Source organism: Mobula hypostoma, chromosome 6 (assembly GCF_963921235.1).
Source record: "Mobula hypostoma chromosome 6, sMobHyp1.1, whole genome shotgun sequence".
Lineage (NCBI taxonomy): Eukaryota > Metazoa > Chordata > Chondrichthyes > Myliobatiformes > Myliobatidae > Mobula > Mobula hypostoma.
Window position 1 is genome coordinate 12,344,375 of NC_086102.1, and position 13,270 is coordinate 12,357,644.

General features: G+C 44.1%; 1 protein-coding gene across 4 annotated transcripts in view; it reads left to right on the forward strand.

Moving 5' to 3' along the window:
- appa (amyloid beta (A4) precursor protein a) overlaps nucleotides 1-13,270 on the forward strand; it is a 220,898-nt gene that overhangs the window by 80,326 nt on the left and 127,302 nt on the right. The window lies entirely within an intron of this gene.

Sequence of the window (13,270 nt, forward strand, 5' to 3'; positions counted from 1 at the left end):
GACCAAGATCTTCAGTACAACAAAATTCTTCACCCGACAATTTGACATGCCAAGGCCCCCTCTCTCCCTAATAAAGGGAAAAAGAGGTGTCCCCTTTCACAGTGAGAGGGGAGACATAACAAGACAACTCACTGATTTACGGTGTTGAAAGTCTGTCGTGTTGCTGTTCCGAGAATCGGCAACGATCTCTCACCCACCAATGAAAGAGAGCGCAGTGTACCAAGCACACAACTTCCTACAGCTGATCCGTTGTTCCCGATGTTTCATTCTCTCCTGCGACACTTCAGTCGGTGGCACCAGCTTAGAATCAGCCTGTCAACATACACGCAAAATATCGGAACCCCAAAGGCACGCTCATCTTCTAGGCCACATCCTCGGGGTATTGAAAAGCCGGGAGCAGGTCCCATGACTGCAAAGAACCAAAGTCTGAGTGTAATTCCAGTACAGGGTCTTCAACAGAAACCCATCCACCCTGAAAGGCAAAAGTACAGACATCAAAAGTAGAAATTAAGCTGTTTTCAGAGATAACCATGAAGGAGTCACAATTTAGTGCCATCATGACTCCGCCTCCGCACTACGTCAACAGAGCTGATGTGCAGCCACTTTAGAAACATAGAAAACATACAGCACAATACAGGCCCTTCGGCCCACAAAGCTGTGCCAAACATGTCCCTACCTTAGAACTACCTAGACTCTACCCATAGCCCTCTATTCTTCTAAGCTCCATGTAGCCATCCAGGAGTCTCTTAAAAGACCCGATTGTTTCCGCCTCCACCACCGCCACTGGTAGCCCATTCCACGCACTTACCACTCTGCGTTTTAAAAAAGAAACTTACCCCTGACATCTGCTGTACCTACTTCCAAGCACCTTAAAACTATGCCCTCTCATGCTAGCCATTTCACCCCTGGGGAAAAGCCTTTGACTATCCACACGATCAATGCCTCTCATTATCTTGTACACCTCTGTCAAGTCTCATCCTCCGTCGCTCCAAGGAGAAAAGGCCGAGTTCTCTCAACCTATCCTCATGAGGTATGCTCCCCAATCCAGGCAACATCCCTATAAATCTCTGCACCCTTTCTATGGTTTCATAGAAACATAGAAAATAGGTGCAGGAGTAAGCCATTCGGCCCTTCGAGCCTGCACCGCCATTCAGTATGATCATGGCTGATCATCCAACTCAGAACCCTGTACCTGCCTTCCCTCCATACCACGTCCTTCCTGTAGGGAGTACTCCACGTGGGGTCTGACCAGGGTCCTATATAGCTGCAACATTACCCCTCGGCTCTTAAACTCAATCCCACAATTGATGAAGGCCAATGCACCGTATGCCTTCTTAACCTGCGCAGCTGCTTTGAGCATCCTATGGACTCGGACCCCAAGATCCCTCTGATCCTCCACACTGCCAAGAGTCTTACCATTAATGCTATATTCTGCCATCATATTTGACCTACCAAAATGAACCACCTCACACTTATAAAGTCTTATAAATTTAAAGTGCTTCAATTCTGGTGGAGGTACCACCATGGGACTTTTGGGTTGGGCGTTCCAGAATTCTGGCCCGAAGCTGATGGGCAATATATTTCCAAATTAGGATGGTGTGTAAGTACGGAAGGCAATCTGCAGGTGGTATTCCTCAGTCTCTGCTGCCCTCTGTGGCAGCGGTAGCAGATTTGGGAGGTGCGGCAGTGTAGTGAATCCTGTAGCTGATGCTCACTGCAGGCTCTGAGGGGTGAGTGATTAGAGTGGCTGATGGTGTACCATTCAGGGAGTCTACTTTTTCCTGGATAAAATTAATTGGAGCTGGATTTTGTCCAGGCAAGCGGAAAGTATTCCATTACACTTCTGACTTGCAGATGGTAGAAGGGCTTTGGGGTGTCAAGACATGACTAGTTTGCCACAGGGTTATCATCATGTGCTGTGTCATAGGACATGAGTGATCCTGGTCCTCCCACAGTCCAAAGGCATATGGTTTAGTAGGTTAATTGCTCATTGTAAACTGTCCTGTGGTGAGGCTAGGGTTAAAGCAGGTGGGTTGTTGGGCAGCATGGCTCATAGGGCTGTGAGAGTTTGTTCTGTGCTATACCTTTAAATAAATGAAATAAATAAATCCGTAGGGTAATGTTCATTTGTTATGTGCCATGTCATATGACATGGGTTATCGTGGTCCTTCCATGACCATGATTGTTCTTGACAAACTTTTCTACAGAAGTGGTTTGCCATTGTCTTCAGGGCAGTGTCTTCACAAGATGGGTGACCCCAGTCATTCTCAATACTCTTCAGCGATTGTCTGCTTGGCATCAGTGGTCACATAACCAGGACTTGTGACTTGCACCAGCTGCTCATAATACCATCCACTGCCTGCTCCCATGGCTTCACATGACTCTGATCATGGGGCTTGACTATGGGTGACCTGCAGGATACTGGAAGGAAGGAGCACATGACACCACCTTTGGTAGAAATGTATCTCCATCCCATTGCAGGATATCAAACGTTTTTGGTCAAGACCCTTCATCGGGATGTTCATCAGGATCAGAGTCCAGGTGAAGGGTCTGAGCTCAAAACATTGACTCTTTTCCATAAATACTGCCTGACCTGCTGTGCTCCTTCAGCATTTTGTGTGTGTTGCATCTTCAACCTCTCACTGCGGCAGTCTGAGTTGCCCACCTGCTTCAAGCAGGCTTCAATTATACCGGTGCCTAAGAAGAACATGGTAACCTGCCCTCAATGATTATCTTCCATTAACACTTGCATCCACTATGCTGAAGTGCTTTGAGAGGTTGGTGACGAAGCACATCAGCTCCTGGCTGAGAGGCGACTTGGATCTACTCCCAATTTACCAACTGTCACACAGGTCCACAGCAGATGCTATTTCATTAGCTCTTCACTCAACCCTGGAACATCTGGACAGCGAAGATGCATACATCAGGATGCTCTTCTTTGACAACAGCTCAGCACTCAGTGCTATCATTAGATTGGATTAGATTAGGTTCAACTTTATTGTCATTGTGCCGAGTACAGATACAAAGCCAATGAAATGCAGTTAGCATCTGACCAGAAATGCAAAGAATAGCGCTATTTACAAAATAACTGCGAATAAAAAAAGTGCTACAGCACACAAATATAGAAGTACTGAGACGGTACAATACGAATGCGGTACTGCTTAGCGCTGTGACGAGAAGTTCAGCAGTGTCACAGCTTCAGGGAAGAAGCTGTTCCTGTGTCTGCTGGTGCGTGAGCAGAGGCTACTGTAGCACCTACCGGATGGGAGGAGAATAAAAAGTTCATGGTTAGGCTGAGATGCATCCCTGATAATGCTTTTCGCCCTGCCCAGGCAGCGTTTATGGTAGATGTTCTCAGTGGTGGGCAATTGGGTCCCCTCAAAACTGATCAATAAGCTTCAAGACCTTGGCTTCAATACCTCTTTGTGCAACTGGATCCTTGATTTCCTCACTTGCTCCACAATCCCAGTCACTCCTCCACAATCTCCATCAGCACAGGGGCACCACAAGGCGGTGTGCTTAGCCCCTTGCTGTATTCACTTTATAATTATGATTGTGACGTTGAGCACAGCTCCAATGGCATCTTCATGTTTGCTGACAACACCAATGTTGTTGGCCAAATCAAGGGAGCTGATGAATCAGCATTTATGATGGCGATCAAGGAGGGCAAGATCAAGGAGCTGATTATTGACTCAGGAGGAGGAAGCCAAAGGCCCAAGAGTCAGTCCTTGGGGGATTAGAGGTGGACAGGGTCAGCAAATTCTTTGGTGTTATTATTTCAGAGGATCTGTCCTTGGTCCAGCATGTCCAGTCCTTATGAAGAAAGTACTGCAGGGGCTGTCTTTGTCTACTCCTACAATCTTCACTCTCAGAGGCTCTGAAATGACTAGGCACCCATTCTTCTGGGCATTAGTCTTAAATGCACTGATAGTGGGCTAATGAGCACCATCGAGGCAGACTTCACCATGACCCAACCCAGGTGCAGTCCTTGGGCATAAGGTGCATCTTGCCAACCATTGAACTGTTCACGTACCTTACATGCACAGGTGGCGCCTCTGCCAAGCAACAGGAGAATCTCAATAGAAGGGACAAATGGAGAGGATGTGAATGACCGTGTGCGGCTTCAGGAGTTGGGATTTCGTCCTTTTTGTTGGGAATATAATCACTCTCGATGAGAGTTGACAGGGTTAAGCCGACCTCTCCACCTATTGACTCCGCGGCAAATTCACTGGCTCTCCATCAGTACCTTCTGATGTTCCAGAACATGTCTTTAGAACGTACGAGAAAGTAGCTACATCTGATGGATGCTTGCAGGCTCCCTGCCATGCTCTGCTGTGGGTGTGCTGGAACCAGTAGCATCAATTTACAGCTGTGTCTGGGTCTAATTCTTCAGAAGTGGCGATAGGTTCTTGACTCAGTGTCCTGGAGAGCACTAGTGCTTGCTGTACCGTGTGTCCATGCCTGTTCTGCAATATATTGTTCCTGCTCCTCCAGTTGTCCTTGCTGTTCTCCCCAGATTCTCCAACACTCTCCAGATGACTGACTTGCCCACATTCGGACTGACTCTGCCTCAGGGCTTCTCTGGCCAGTCTCAGTATCTCACTGAGATAACTATTGTCCAACGGTGATTTATCACCACAGCCTGGTGCAGCAAGTGAGGACTGTGCAGCTGGCTCTGTGAACACCTTCTGTTGAAAGGTGAACCACTGCTGCACTTGGTGCACCATTCAGCCCTTGCTTGCTCTTATTAAGTGGTGAATACCCATGTGTTTCCAAGTTGGTTGACTTTGGACACTTCTCACTTCCTACCTAAAATAAGGATTCATCTTTCTTTCATCGTCGACTATACTCACAATCAGTGTTAAATAAGTTAATACGCACATGCAACATTCTATAGCTATGCCGTGGACTAGAGCAAACTCATGGCACGCCAATAGCTTAATAGCGATGAACAATAAACTTAATATTTCCTTCAAAGTACATCTACTAAATGTTTGCCAATATTAAGAAAGCCTAAGACTTCAGATTTTGCTGTTTCAAGGACACGTAAAGAGTGGATGGAGAAGGTTGTCTTTCTACCATGTTTGCACCAAGTTGAAATCCAAATTAACCTGCACAGGAAATGATGTAAAAATAAAAGCTTATGAACAGGAACTGACGTTTGCACAAAACAAATCTGTGCTGTACTTCTCTATGACTCTTATCAGATTCCTTCTTCTCCAGCACTTTACCTCTTCCACCTATTACCTCCCAGCTTTTTTGAGTCAAGCAGTGAGGTAATGTTACATGTATATAAGACCTTAGTTAGACCCCACTTGGAGTACTATGTTCAGTTCTGGTCACCTTACTACAGGAAAGATGTGGATACTATAGAGAGGGTGCAGAGGAGATTTACAAGGATGTTGCCTGGATTGGAGAGCATGCCTTGTGAAAATAGGTTGAGTGAACTTGGCCTTTTCCCTTTGGAGTGATGGCGAATGAGAGGTGAACTGATAGAGGTGTATAAGATGATGAGAGGCATTGATCGTGTGGATAGCCAGAGGCTTTTTCCCAGGGCTGAACTGGCTAACAGGAGGGGGCATAGTTTAAGTTGCTTGGAAATACGTACCCAGGGGATGTCAGAGGTTAAGTTTTTCACAAAGAGAGTGGTGGGTGTGTGGAAAGCACAGCTAGCGATGGTGGTAGAGACAGATGCAATAGGGTCTTTTTAAGAGATTCTTAGATAGGTACTTGGAGCTTAGAAAAATGGAGGTCTATGCAGTTGGGAAATTCTAGGCAGTTTCTAGAGTAGGTTACATGTTCGGCACAACATTGTGGGCCAAAGGGCCTGTAATGTGCTGTAGATTTCTATATTCTCACTTCATAACCCTCCCCCACCTACCTACCTTCCCCCTCACCTGGTCTCACCTATCAACTGCCATCTTGTACTCTTCCCCTCTCCCCACCTTATTCTGGCTTCTTCCCCCTTCCTTTCCAGTCCTGATGAGGAGTTTCGGCCCAAAACATCAGCTGTTTATTCCTTTCCATTGATACTGCTTACCTGCTGAGTTCCTCCAGCATTTTGTGTGGGTTTGTCAATGTTTTGGGTCAAGGCACTGCTAAGTAAAAGATGTTTTGATGTTATTAGCGCAAAATATTTCACAAAGCACGGGTATCTGTAAAATAGTATATTGTATCATAGTAAATCTGGTGATTTAAATCGTTGAAATTGTGGTGAGGATTTGTTAAGAGTATTGGTTTAATGTTTTCTAATCTCCTCTTGCAGTTGCTTTAAAATCTGTCCTGGTGTAGTGGAATAAGATTTTCTTGATTCTATGTCTTAAGACCTCTACCCAAACGGTGTATAGTGTATTTCATTGGGATTTCCACTGGCCAAAATGTATCTGTCTGTAATCTGAAACTAATTAGGTGCTAGAAGCAATCATGGAAAGTAAAGAGATTACATTTCACTAACAAAATGTTGTAGGAACTCAAGTCAGGCAGCATCTGTGGAGGGGAGTAAACAGCCGATGTTTTGAGCCCTTCCTTCAGGACTCTGGTTTTGCAGCATCTGCACAATTTCTAGTTTTTATAACTCTCACTCAGTCATTATTCTCGGGGTAGTTGTATGGACTTGCTGTGGATAACAAACATAAAGGTGGATACCACAAAGGCTGTTGCCTGCAGTGGTATGCAGATTTTTGTGTCATTACTGACACATGCAAGCTGCTGTGGCTATATAACATCATTGATCTAGGCACACCTCAAGCTGTAACATGTTTTCTTTCTGAGAACTGTTTGTAATCTGAACTGTTTATAAATCCAAAATTAACAATGTTTGGGGGGGGGGAATCACAGAAACAGCTGTGACAGGAAAGCAAGTAGACACGGGAAGAGCGGGTGCCAGCAAGCCCCACAACACAGTGGGCAAGCAACTCTGCTCAACTCTCTCTGCTCCTTTCAACCCAACTCCTGACTGTGACTTCGGACAGGATGCATACATGAATACCCTGTTCCCGCCTTCCGGAAGATGCCTACTGTCCTGCAGTAGCCAGGAAGACAATCCCCATCCATCCTGCAAATCTCTTGAATGCTCATTCATATGTTTGTACCCCAGCGAGGCCCTGCTTATCTTTATATACCATCAAAAGACATCAAATGTAAGCCACCTCATGGTAGAGAGGATTCAAAGCTTAAAGTAAATTTATTACCAAAGTACATATATGTCATCATATACTACCCTGAGATTCATTTTCTTGCAGACATAGGAGCAGAATTAGGCTATTCAGCCCTTCTAGCCTGTTCTGCCATTTCATCATGGCTGATCCATTCACAATAGAACAAAGAAATATAATAGAACCAATGAAGGGCTACACACAAGCAAAGACTGACATACAACTAATGCACAAAGAAGACAAACTGTGTTAATAAACACAAGAAAGCCTGCAGATGCTGGAAATCCAAAACAACACACACAAAATGCTGCAGGAACTCAGCAAGTTGGGCAGCACCTAATAAATAATATTGAGAATACGAACTGTAGAATCCTTGCAAGTGAGTTCATAAGTTGTGGAATCAGTTCAGTGTTGTGGGGAGTGAAGCTTTGGGTGCCATAGTCATGGATTCTACTGTAATTACCACTATTCCTAGAAGTAGACAATTGACATGGTTAATCAGTAGAAAGCAGGGTTTAGTGTGTAATATGTTTTAGTATGTTTGATGATATGTTTTATCGTGTGGAAAGAATGACAGCATGGCAGCATAGTGGTAAGCACAACGCTTTACGGTACAGGCGACCTGGGTTCATTTCCTTCTACTGCCTGTAAGGAGTTGGTACGTGCGTGACCGCGTGGGTTTCCTCCGGGTGCTCCTGTTTCCTCCCACAGTTGGAAAATGTACTGGCTGGGTAGGTTAATTGGTCATTGTAGTCTAGTCCCATGATCAGGCTAAAATTAAATTGGGGGATTGATGGGCAGCGTGGCTCGGAGGGCCAGAAGGGCCTATTCATAGTCGTAGTCATAGTCATACTTTATTAATTCCGGGGGAAATTGTTTTTCGTTACAGTTGCACCATAAATAATAGTAATAAAACCATAAATAGTTAAATAGGAATATGTAAATTATGCCAGGAAATTATGAAATAAGTCCAGGACCAGCCTATTGGCTCAGGGTTTCTGACCCTCCAAGGGAAGAGTTGTAAAGTTTGATGGCCACAGGCAGGAATGACTTCCTATGACACTCTGTGTTGCATCTCGGTGGAATGAGTCTCTGGCTGAATGTACTCCTGTACCCAACCAGTACATTATGTAGTGGATGGGAGACATTGTCCAAGATGGCATGCAACTTGGACAGCATCCTCTTTTCAGACACCACTGTCAGAGAGTCCAGTTCCATCCCCACAACATCACTGGCCTTACGAATGAGTTTGTTGACTCTGTTGGTGTCTGCTACCCTCAGCCTGCTGCCCCAGCACACAACAGCAAACATGATCGCACTGGCCACCACAGACTCGTAGAACATCCTTAGCATCGTCCGGCAGATGTTAAAGGACCTCAGTCTCCTCAGGAAATAGAGACGGCTCTGACCCTTCTTGTAGACAGCCTCAGTGTTCTTTGACCAGTCCAGTTTATTGTCAATTCGTATCCCCAGGTATTTGTAATCCTCCACCATGTCCACACTGACCCTCTGGATGGAAACAGGGGTCACTGGTACCTTAGCTCTCCTCAGGTCTACCACCAGCTCCTCAGTCTTTTTCACATTAAGCTGCAGATAATTCTGCTCACACCATGTGACAAAGTTTCCTACCGTAGCCCTGTACTGCACTGTACGTCAATAAATAAATAGAGGGCTCCCATTTGGGTTCATCCTGATCCACTACACCATAGGCCTCCCTCGGCCAGGGTTGATCATGGATGTTGCATCCTAGCTGTCGTAAGTCGATACTCAGCCAGGGCAGCTGTGTAAAACTATAATCCCTTTGAACCAATTAAAGAAACAAAATTGTTAGAGGACTTAGAACCCAATGTTTAAAAGTCCCTTAGCCTGAAAGCTTTAAAAAGTGAACCTCTGAGGGCGCATTCTTACTAAAAGAAATGCAAAACTCGTGGGACTAAAGTGGGTGAGAAGTTGTCGATGAAAGCTCTGCTGGGGATGGAGTACAGCGAAGAATGTACCAAGATGGGATTGAATTAGAGCACAGTTTGGCACTGGTATAGTTTAGTGTATAAAGCTAGCTGTTTTGGAAAGGAAGAAACTCCACCAGTGATAATATTTGAATTGGCATTGAGCAATGTTTCTCTAGATGGCTCCTTGATGCTCATGTGATCTGCAAGAAAGGTTTTTAATTTTGCTGGAAGTATTTTGGTTAGCCTTGGTGCATCCGGCCAGGTCCAGAATTTGGCAAGTAACTGCACTCTTCCCCCTTTGATTTGAACACTTGCTGTTTGTCCCTCCTCCTTTCAGGGTTAGGGGCAATAGTGCAAAGGATATGCTGGCATTGGAAAGGGTCCAGAAGAGGTTCATGAGAATGATCCCACCAATAAAATGGTAAACATATGAGAAATGTTTGATAGTTCTGGGTCTGTACCCACTAGAGTTTTGAAAAATGAGAAGGGATCATGTTAGAACCTATCAAGTGTTGAAAGGCCTAGACAGAGTGGAGAGGATGTTTTTTGTGGAGGGAAGTCTAGGATGAGAGGGCATGGCGTCAGAATAGAAGATGTCCCTTTAGAACAGAGGTGAGAAGGAATTTCTTTAGCCAGAGGGTGGTGAATCTGTCAAATTCATTGCCACAGACAGCTGTGGAAGCCAAGTCATCGGGTATAAGTTGATAGATTCTTGATAAGTGAGGGCATCAAAAGTTATGGGGAGAAGATGGGAGAATGGGATTTATAGGGATAATATAACAGCCATGATGGAATGGAATGGCCTAATTCTGCTCCTATGTCTTGTGGTCTTAGGTCTCACTCATTCATAACAGTGTAGCCAGATCTCCATGTAGTCAGATCTGCGGCATTTTGTGCCAAGTTCTTTAGGTTTGTATTTCTCAGTTACTTTCTGGGCAAGCACAAGTCGGAGTCTGATGTCTGCGAGTTCAGTGGAGGCTGGAGGTCTGGTTTGCCCTGGGGTTGCGGGACGGTCTGTGCGTGAGGGAATGCATGGGAGGGAGTAAAGGGGCTTATTTTGCTGCTGCTGTTCTGATGAGTAACATGCTGTTGGCTCCGGAATTTCTGGCAACACTTGTGGGCTGCCCCCCAGCACATGCTTCGCACAAGAGATTCTGCGGATGCTGCAAATCCATAGTAATAAATACAAATCGCAGAGGGAACTCTGTATGTCAGGCAGTATGTATGGAAAGGATTAAAGAGTCAACATTTTGGGCTGAGGCCCTTCATCAGGACTGGAAGGGAAGGGGCAAGAAGCCAGAATGAGATGGTGGGGGAAGGTGGAAGGAGTACAAGTTAGGTGACAGGCAAAACCAGGCACTTTACCAAGCTAAGCCTGACGAAGGGTCTCGGCCCGAAACGTCGACTGTACCTCTTCCTAGAGATGCTGACTGGCCTGCTGCGTTCACCAGCAACTTTGATGTGTGTTCCTTGAAATTCCAGCATCTGAAGATTTTCTCGTGTTTGCACATCCTTGGGTTATGTTGGTTGTTAAAACAAACAACACATTTCACTCTGTTTTGGCGTATGTGATTTTATTTTTAAAAAATTAATCTGAATTATTGTCTGCCTATGATCCCACTCAGATTTCAGAAACATTCAGGCACTGATCTGAAATCTCAAACTGGTAACTGGTGTTCAGCACACGGAAAGATTTGTGTGTGTTTAGCATACATAGTGTTGACTGATATGAAGAACACCAGCTGATGCATGTGGTTGGGGAAAATGGCTCTTCAGAGGCCTCTGGGGATTTTTCTATCACATAAAGGGAGCTTCAGAAGCCGAAAAGGTCAAGCATTTCTGGCGTGGAGGATGATACAGATAATTACAAGAAGCAGTGAAGTTGTTAGTACTCATCCTTTTTTTTAAAAAAACAAAGACTAGGCAAATTAGAATCCTCCATTTTAGTGAGGCATGAAGTGCAACACTAAGCAAAGTTAAACTTATCCATGTAATGACTACAGAAAAAGTATTTCATAAATTGTCGAGAGCATATAATCCAGATTCACTGAACATCTTTCACAGACATGAAGTTGCAGTCATAAGCAGATTTAAGAATGGTTAAGGAGTGACCAGATTGAGGGCTTAGCTGAGGAAAATAGTGATTACGGAAAATATTGAACCACTTTTCACTGGTAATGGGGAGTTATTTATTTAGCGACACACCGCAGAGTAGGCCCTTCCGCCCCAACAACTCCCGACAAGCCCTATTCGCCCTGACCTAATCATCTGATAATTACAATGACCAATTAACCTACCCAATGTATCTTTGACTGTGGGGGAGGAAGCCAGAGGACCCAGAGAAATTCCATGGGGAGGACATACAGAGACTCGTTACAACACGGTGCTGGAGTTTAACTCCAAACTCCAGAAACGCCCCAAACCCTAATAACGTGACGCTAACCGTGACACTTCCATGGTACATTGAACTGAGAGGACCGCCACGGAATAGACTTGCATTCTTCAGAGTTTACTGTGGATGACTAAGAGCTGACAGCATCTAAAACAAAATAGTTTAGTTCAGGAACAATTATTACCCCTCAGCCATCAGGCTCTTGAACCAGAGGGTCAACTTCACTCAATTTCACACGCTCCATCACTGAAATGTTCCCACAATCTATGGACTCACTTTCAAGGACTCTTCATCTCATTTTCTCGATATTTATTGTTTATTTATTATTTCTTTTTTTTTCCTTTTGTATTTGCACTTTGATTGCTTCCTGTCCTGTTGGGTGTGGTCTTTCATTGATTCTATTATGGTACTTGGATATACTGAGTATGCCCGTAAGAAAACTAATCTCAGGGTTATATTTGGTGACATATATGTACTTGGATAATAAATTTACTTTGAACTTTGGACATGCTTTGATGAAGAATTATTTTTAAGAATATGTATAGAACTAAAGTCTGAGCATGAGTGGTTAGCTAAAAATGTGGCAGCGTTGACACAGACAGCCAAAGAACCTGCTTCTCTGCTGTGCAACTCTAACTCTAGAGTACAAATGAGGATTTTCCTTTTTTTCTTATCTTTAGAATTATCTACCCTTACAACTGGATACTGATTATCAGGTATGCTTTGGGCAAGTAGTGAAAACGTTAAGGGAATTGTGCAAGAGATTAGCTGATACTCAAATTGGCCATTATTGAATGGTGAAGCAGATTGCTCTTGTATCTTGCTCTTCAGCTGGCAAACCATTTGTGAATAGAAATTCAAAACATTATTTAAAGAAAAAATCGGGATAGGGCAAAATGGTGTGCCCTATTGTGTGCAGTTTTGGGCACCTACCTACAGGAAAGATGTAAATAAGGTTGAAGGAGTACAGAGAAAATTTACAAGGATGTTGTCTGGACTGGAAGATCTGAGTTATAAGGAAGATTGAATAGGTTAGGACTGTGTTCTTCAGAATGTACAAGACCGAGGGGCGATTTGATAGAAGTATGCAAAATTATGAGGTGTATATACAAGCAGGCTTTTTCCACTGAGGTTGGGTGAGACTACAACTAGAGGTTATGGGTTAAAGGTGACATGTTTAAAAGGAAACGGGGAGGAACTTCTTCACTCAGACCCGCCTGCCCATTTCTTGATTTCAATTTCAACGTTAAGAGAAGTTTAGGTAGGTACTGTACGTGAATGGGAGGGAAATGGAAGGCTATGGTCCGGGACTAGGCAGTTTGAACAGTTTGACACTGATTAGATAAGTCAAAGAGCCTGTTTCTTTGCTGTAGTAGTTTCCTATACCCATATTTATGATGGCTACCTTTTAGAATCCTGTATCACAAATGTAGCTTTACCATAGATCAATTAATGAGACTTAAATGTGGTTCATATTGACCTGGAATATGAACAGGAGAATATATTAGTTAGGTTGTTTGATAGAGAATGATCAGTTTGGCATAGGAGCAGAATTAGACCTTTTGACCCTTCGAGTCTTCTCCGCCACTCCATCATGGCTGATTTATTATCCCTCACGCCCCATTCCCCATTTAATAGGGCAATTTGATGTACAGAGCCTGCTGGAGATGTTTAGGTTGGAACTGTATTAATTCAAAAGAACCTTGTTTCACTTTTAAATTGAATCTAAGGTGACCTTATTATAATATGACCTGAAGCGACTTAATTATGACACT